Source organism: Narcine bancroftii, chromosome 5 (genome assembly GCF_036971445.1).
Source record: "Narcine bancroftii isolate sNarBan1 chromosome 5, sNarBan1.hap1, whole genome shotgun sequence".
Taxonomy (NCBI): Eukaryota; Metazoa; Chordata; class Chondrichthyes; order Torpediniformes; family Narcinidae; genus Narcine; species Narcine bancroftii.
Window position 1 is genome coordinate 6618259 of NC_091473.1, and position 7102 is coordinate 6625360.

Here is a 7102-nt window from a genome sequence, read left to right on the forward strand (position 1 = left end):
AACTGCAGCCTGCTATTGTGCAGAGAGATTTGAGAGTCCCTATGTGTGAATCAGAAGAAGTTGGTTTGCAATTTGGCCTTCATTGCTAGAGGAATCGAATTTAAGAGAAGGGAGATTCTAGTGCAAGTGCACAGGGGACTAGTTAGGCCGCACCTGGAGAACTGCGTGCAATTCTAGTCTCCTTAAAAGGATATTCTGGCTCCAGAGGCAGTACAGAGGAGGGACACCTGGCTGATTCCAGAAACAAAGGAATTAGCTTTTAATAGAGTACCATATGACTATACATATTGGGTTTAGAAGGATGGGGGGAGGATCTGACAGAAACACAAGATGATGAAAGAAATAGATAAGACAGAAACAGGAAGATTATTTTCACTGGCAGATGAGACAAGAACAAGAGAACATATCCTCAAGATATTGGGCAGTGAATTTAAGGCAGATGAGGAGGAACTGCTACTCTCAGAGAGTAGTGAATCTGTGGAATTCTCTGCCCAAGAAATCAGTACTGGCTGCCTTAGTAACTGCATTTAAGACACAGAGAGATCGTTTTGAATATAAGGGGAATTAAGGGTTATGGGGACCAGGAAGAATAGTGGAGCAGGCTTGATGGGCCAAATGGCCTCCTCCACTTTCTATTCCTTATATTCATTAGTATGTCCGCATAGCATCCTTGAAGAAAGGCAACATTCCCAGTAACTTCCTGGTGAATGACAGCTCCAAGGGCAGATGATGTTGACAAGCATGGAGTCGAGAGCACTGAGACGCGTAAATAACCAAAGGAAAACACCACCTCGCAAATACCCACCCAGCTGCCCACCTTCCCCACCCCCACTCCCATCAGGGGAAAGGATCCTCCCCACCGCCCCCCCCCCCACCCCCCACTGTCATCACCTGTCACTGCAGTACCAGGAAACCAAAGTGGATGCAAGTCATCCCTGATCCTGTGGGACTGTCGAAGAACTCTCAACACAGAAGACAAATTGCTCCAATTGGATAATAACATAACTATAGGAATATGCCAGAGGCTCAGATCCTCGGCTACACTTGCTAAAAATAGTTAGAGACAAAACAACATTAAAGTATTTAATGACACCCCCACCCACAAAATCACTCCACCTCTCTGTATGGGGTCTTCAGCTTCCCCACCATTTAATTCAGTTTCTTAGAACTTGACACCAATACTAACCTCCCCAGTATCTAACCCATCGTACCCCACATTTAACCTGCTATTTGAACCCCACTGATTTCACCATTAAACTCTCTATCATTTAAATTACCCTTGTTAAATACATACAATATTTAACACCGGTGTTCATATTTAAACTCAGGCCACTTGACCACTCATCACACCCATACACCAAACCACCCCCCCCACCCCCTCCATCCCCACGCAAGTATTTATCTTCCTCTCCTAATGTTTGTGACTTAGGCTGGTTAAATGAGGGGATTAAAGTCATGATGGGTTAAATTACCAAGAGTTCAATATTAGGTGTTCAGGTCTAAGAGACTGAATTAAGTGCTGGGGAGGGTTGAAGGCCCCACCGTCCTCAAAAGGCAGCACGGCAGTACAGAAACAGAGGCTTCAGAATTACCAATTCTGCTTTCAGCCACTTTCTTTGGGGCGGCACGATTAGCGTAGCAGTTAGAGCAACACCATTACAGTGCCAACGATCGGAATAGGGGTTCGAATCCCGCTCTGTCTGTAAGGAGTTTGTACATTCTCCCCATATCTGAGTTCCTACTACCATTTGAAACATACCATACAAAAGTTTTAGGTGTGCAGTATGTCCAAATTTTTAAAAAAATAATTCTGTTGGGGCCATCAACAAGAATTGCCAGATTGGAGACAGCACTTCCTCCAGGATCACACCAAGAACCAGTGCCCAACAATATTGCCCAAATTCCCCTTTCCCCTGCATAGCTGAACATCAGTCCAATTCCCAAGCAAGTTAGCAGATACCACCATTGTTCTCAATGACAAGCAATGCCATAGATTTCAAGGAGTGGACCTCATTCCCCTGCTAGCATCAACACCCACTCCCTCCCCACTCCTCTCCTCCCCTCCTCTCCTCCCCTCCCCTCCACCCCTCCCCTCTCCTCTCCTCCCCTCCCCCCTCCTCTCCTCCCCTCTCCTCCTCTCCTCTCCTCTCCCCTCTCCTCCTCTCCTCTCCTCTCCCCTCTCCTCCTCTCCTCTCCTCTCCCCTCTCCTCCTCTCTTCCCCTCTCTTCCCCTCTCTTCTCTCCTCCCCTCTCCCCTCTCCTCCCCTCTCCTCCTCTCTTCCCCTCTCCTCCTCTCTTCCCCTCTCCTCCTCTCTTCTCCTCTCCTCCTCTCCTCCCTCTCCTCCCCTCTCCTCCCCTCTCCTCCCCTCTCCTCCCCTCTCCCCCCCTCTTCCCCTCTCCCCCTCTCTTCCCCCTCTCCTCCTCTCTTCCCCTCTCTTCTCCTCTCTTCCCCTCTCTCCTCCCCCCTCTTCCCCTCTCCCCCCTCTTCCCCTCTCCCCCCTCTTCCCCTCTCCCCCCTCTTCCCCTCTCCCCCCTCTTCCCCTCTCCCCCCTCTTCCCCTCTCTCCCCCTCTTCCCCTCTCCCCCCTCTTCCCCTCTCCCCCCTCTTCCCCTCTCCCCCCTCTTCCCCTCTCCCCCCTCTTCCCCTCTCCCCCCTCTTCCCCTCTCCCCCCTCTTCCCCTCTCCCCCCTCTTCCCCTCTCCCCCCTCTCCCCTCTCTTCCCCTCTCCCCTCTCTTCCCCTCTCTCCCCCTCTCTCCCCCTCATTTCGACAAAGCGTTCAGTATAAATCACGCAATGGTGTCATTCCCCCTCCCCCACTCAGCATACATAGTCTTTGAAACGATTCGGTGGGTGTGTGTGGTTTGTTTGGATCTCCGGAGAGGGATGGTATTCGGACGGGCACTTGGTTGTTGTCAAGGAGCTCTAGGCATGCTCTGTTGCAGTTCATCGGTCAGGATATAACTGGGCGGTGGAGAAGATGATCTTGACAGTCTTTTTGAAGTTGGGGTGCAAAGATCCAGCGGGCTGCTCCCCTGGTCTCTGGTTTCAGGTGCCCCTCGTTCCTTCTCCGTGTACGACGACGTGTGGTGGAGATGCTTCTACTGGTAGCCGGGTTGGCCCCTCATTGAACACACCGACCTTCCCGGCTTCGGGTGTCATTGGGTCGTCCATGGTCTTAGGTGGTTGATGTGTCTTTTCCATATCACTAGGATGTGATACGAGTATGGGCTGAGTTTTTTTTCAGGACGACTCCCCGCCTCCATGGAGCTTTGTGGGCGCGGCAGTCTTGCAACCCCACTTCAATTGATCTTGGGTCTCTTTTAGCAGAAGCTTTGCAGTCTGAGGCTGATATCTCGATGTATTGCAGTCCTTGGATTTCTCCCGAACATCAGCTCTGCCGATGCTCTTTTGGTGGTTTGAGTGTGGTGGTAACTCAGCAAGAAGTCGGCAATTTTCTGGGACAATGGTCATGGCTTTCTTGAAAGATTGTACGCCACGGTCTGCTGCTCCGTTTGTCCTGGGATGGTCTGGGGCAGACGGTATGTTATTGTTGGGCGTGAAAGCTTTAAATTCTGCTGACAGCAAGTGTGGGCCGTTGTCGGAGACGAGTCCAATGGGTAATCTGCATGATGCGAAATCTTCTGAGTTTTTCCAATGGTCTGACCTGCAGTCATTTTTTCCACGCGGATTACAATGGGCCCTTCCTATCAGGATATTCTCTCCCATGAATGGCCCTGCAAAGCCTAATGTGGATCCGATGCCACGGTTTTGATGGCCATTTCCATGGGTTTGCTTCTGCCTGAGGTGCTTTGGGTTGTCCCTCCCGGCTGTCTGCTCGATATCTTCCCCGAGGGAAGACCACCAGACGACCATCCTGGCTAGTGCTTTCACACGCACTATCCCTGGGTGGCTATTGTCTCGTTCGGCCAGGTCATTCCTTGGGAATCGTAGGCATCCTTCTTCGTCTGGTGTAATAGGGTTTCAATTCCTGGTCTTCTGGCAACCCATTGTTGGTGAAACAGAACACTCTGGACAGTATGTCTTACTGGGTTTCCTTAATGATCCCCTTTGCTGTTGTTGGAAGTTGATTCAGTTGGCTTTGGATTTCTGTTTCGTTCTGCTCCGTGTCTGGGAGTGGTCAGCGTGCTTATTTTGTTGCACAGGTTTGTGTTTTAAATCTAGATCGTACGTTGCCAATAGCATCGCCCACCTTTGAATTCGGGCTGCTGCTACCATCGGCATCCCAATACTAGACTCAGTGGTTTGCTGTCTGTCACCAATGTAAACCTCCGTCAGCACAGGTATTGGTGAAATCTTTTCACCCCGAAGATGATGGCCAGCCCTTCTCTTTCCAATTGAGCATATCAAACCACACCCCCCTATCTACTGCCTCACACAGTATTCAGAAAACCTTGGTGATTTTATTCACGTTAACCCCAGATCTCACCGCCCTTCCCTGCAGTTTGGTTTGGGATCACCGTAGGACTGTCATGGAAAGCCATGAGAGGGGAGTACGGCCACCCCGAGGGAGGAAAGAGTCACTGCCTGGCGGAGCGAGCAGAAGAAGCGGATGCACTTGCTGGTCGGAAGCAGAGCACGTGTAATTATAGATGCTGTCGTCTTAGATAACTGTGGTGCCTGCCTTCTCTCTCTCACGACACGTCGCATATATAACCATCTCGGTTAAAAAAAAACAGGTACGGTTCAGACCCCTCTCACACCATCGTACCCCCTCTCTCTCCTCTACCCCCCTCTCTCCCTCTACCCCCTCTCTCTCCTCTACCCCCCTCTCTCTCCCCTCTCTACCCCCCTCTCTCTCCCTCTACCCCCCTCTCTCTCCCTCTACCCCCCTCTCTCAATCCCTCCCCGTCTCCTCTACACCCTTCTCCTCTCCCTCTCCCTCTACCCCCCTCTCTCTCCTCTACCCCCTCGTCTCCCTCTACCCCCCTCTCTCTCCCTCTACCTCCCTCTCTCTCCCTCACCCCCTCTCTCTCCCTCTACCCCCTCTCCTCCCTCTCCCCCTCTCTCCCTCTACCCTCCACTCTCCTCTCCCTCTACCCCCCTTCTCTCTCCCTACCCCCCTCTCTCTCCCTCTACCCCCCCTCTCTCCCTCTACCCCCCTCTCTCTCCCTCTACCCCCCTCTCTCTCCCTCTACCCCCTCTCTCTCCCTCTACCCCCCTCTCAGTACAAGCGAGCCTCTACCCCCCTCTCTCTCCCTCGAGCCCCCCTCTCTCATCCCGTCTACCCCCTCTCTCTCCCCTCTTACCCCCCTTCTCTCTCCCTCGACCCTTCCCCCTACTCTCTCCCTCGTCCCCCCTCTCTCTCCCTCTACCCCCCTCTCTCTCCCTCTACCCCCTCTCTCTCTCATCCCTCTCCGCTCCCTCTCTCTCCCTCTCCCCCCTCTCTCTCCCTCTACCCCCCTTCTCTCTCCCTCTTCCCCCCTCTCTCATCATCCTCTACCCCCCTCTCTCTCCCTCTACCCCCCTCTCTCTCCTCTCTACCCCCCTCTCTCTCCCTCTACCCCCCTCTCTCTCCCTCTAGCCCCCCTCTCTCTCCCTCTACCCCCCTCTCTCGTTCCCTCTCCCCCCCTCTCTCTCCCTCTACCCCCCTCTCTCTCCCTCTACCCCCCTCTCTCTTCCCTCTACCCCCTCTCTCTCCCCTCTACCCCCCTCTCTCTCCCTCTACCCCCTTTCTCTCCTCTACCCCCCTCTCTCTCCCTCGAGCCCCCCTCTCCTCGTCCCTCTAACCCCCCTCTCTCTCCCTCTAACCCCCCTCTCTCTCCCTCTACCCCCCTCTCTCTCCCTCTACCCCCCTCTCTCTCCCTCTACCCCCCTCTCTCCCTCTACCCCCCTCTCTCTCCCTCTACCCCCCTCTCTCTCCCTCTACCACCCCTCTCTCGCCTCTACCCCCTCTCTCTCCCTCTAACCCCCCTCTCTCTCCCTCTACCCCCCTCTCTCTCCCTCTACCCCCCTCTCTCTCCCTCTACCCCCCTCTCTCTCCCTCTACCCCCCTCTCTCTCTCCCTCTACCCCCCTCTCTCTCTCCTCTACCCCCCTCTCTCTCCCTCTAAGCCCCCCTCTCTCTCCCTCTACACCCCTCTCTCTCCCTCTACCCCCCTCTCTCTCCCTCTACCCCCCTCTCTCTCCCTCTACCCCCCTCTCTCTCCCTCTACCCCCCTCTCTCTCCCCTCTACCCCCCTCTCTCTCCCTCTACCCCCCTCTCTCTCCCTCTACCCCCCTCTCTCTCCCTCTACCCCCCTCTCTCTCCCTCTACCCCCCTCTCTCTCCCTCTACCCCCCTCTCTCTCCCTCTACCCCCTCTCTCCCTCTACCCCCCTCTCTCTCCCTCTACCCCCCTCTCTCTCCCTCAACCCCCCTCTCTCTCCTCTACCCCCCTCTCTCTCCCTCTACCCCCCTCTCTCTCCCTCTACCCCCCTCTCTCTCCCTCTACCCCCCTCTCTCTCCCTCTACCCCCCTCTCTCTCCCTCTACCCCCCTCTCTCTCCCTCTACCCCCCTCTCTCTCCCTCTACCCCCCCTCTCTCTCCCTCTACCCCCCCTCTCTCTCCCTCTACCCCCCTCTCTCTCCCTCTACCCCCCTCTCTCTCCCTCTACCCCCCTCTCTCTCCCTCTACCCCCCTCTCTCTCCCTCTACCCCCCTCTCTCTCCCTCTACCCCCCTCTCTCTCCCTCTACCCCCCTCTCTCTCCCTCTACCCCCCTCTCTCTCCCTCTACCCCCCTCTCTCTCCCTCTACCCCCCTCTCTCTCCTCTACCTCCTCCTCTCTCTCCCTCTACCCCCCTCTCTCTCCCTCTACCCCCCTCTCTCTCCCTCTACCACCCCTCTCTCTCCCTCTACCCCCCTCTCTCTACCCTCTACCCCCTCTCTCTCCCTCTACCCCCTCTCTCTCCCTCTACCCCCCTCTCTCTCCCTCTACCCCCCTCTCTCTCCCTCTACCCCCCTCTCTCTCCCTCTACCCCCCTCTCTCTCCCTCTACCCCCCTCTCTCTCCCTCTACCCCCCTCTCTCTCCCTCTACCCCCCTCTCTCTCCCTCTACCCCCCTCTCTCTCTCACCTCTACCCCCCTCTCTCTCCCTCTACCCCCCTCA

The 7102-nt window shown here is 55.2% G+C and overlaps 1 protein-coding gene across 2 annotated transcripts in view; it reads right to left on the reverse strand.

Annotated features, from left to right (window-relative positions):
* sema3bl (sema domain, immunoglobulin domain (Ig), short basic domain, secreted, (semaphorin) 3bl) overlaps nt 1–7102 on the reverse strand; it is a 237679-nt gene that overhangs the window by 229752 nt on the left and 825 nt on the right. The gene's annotated exons all lie outside the window — the stretch shown is intronic.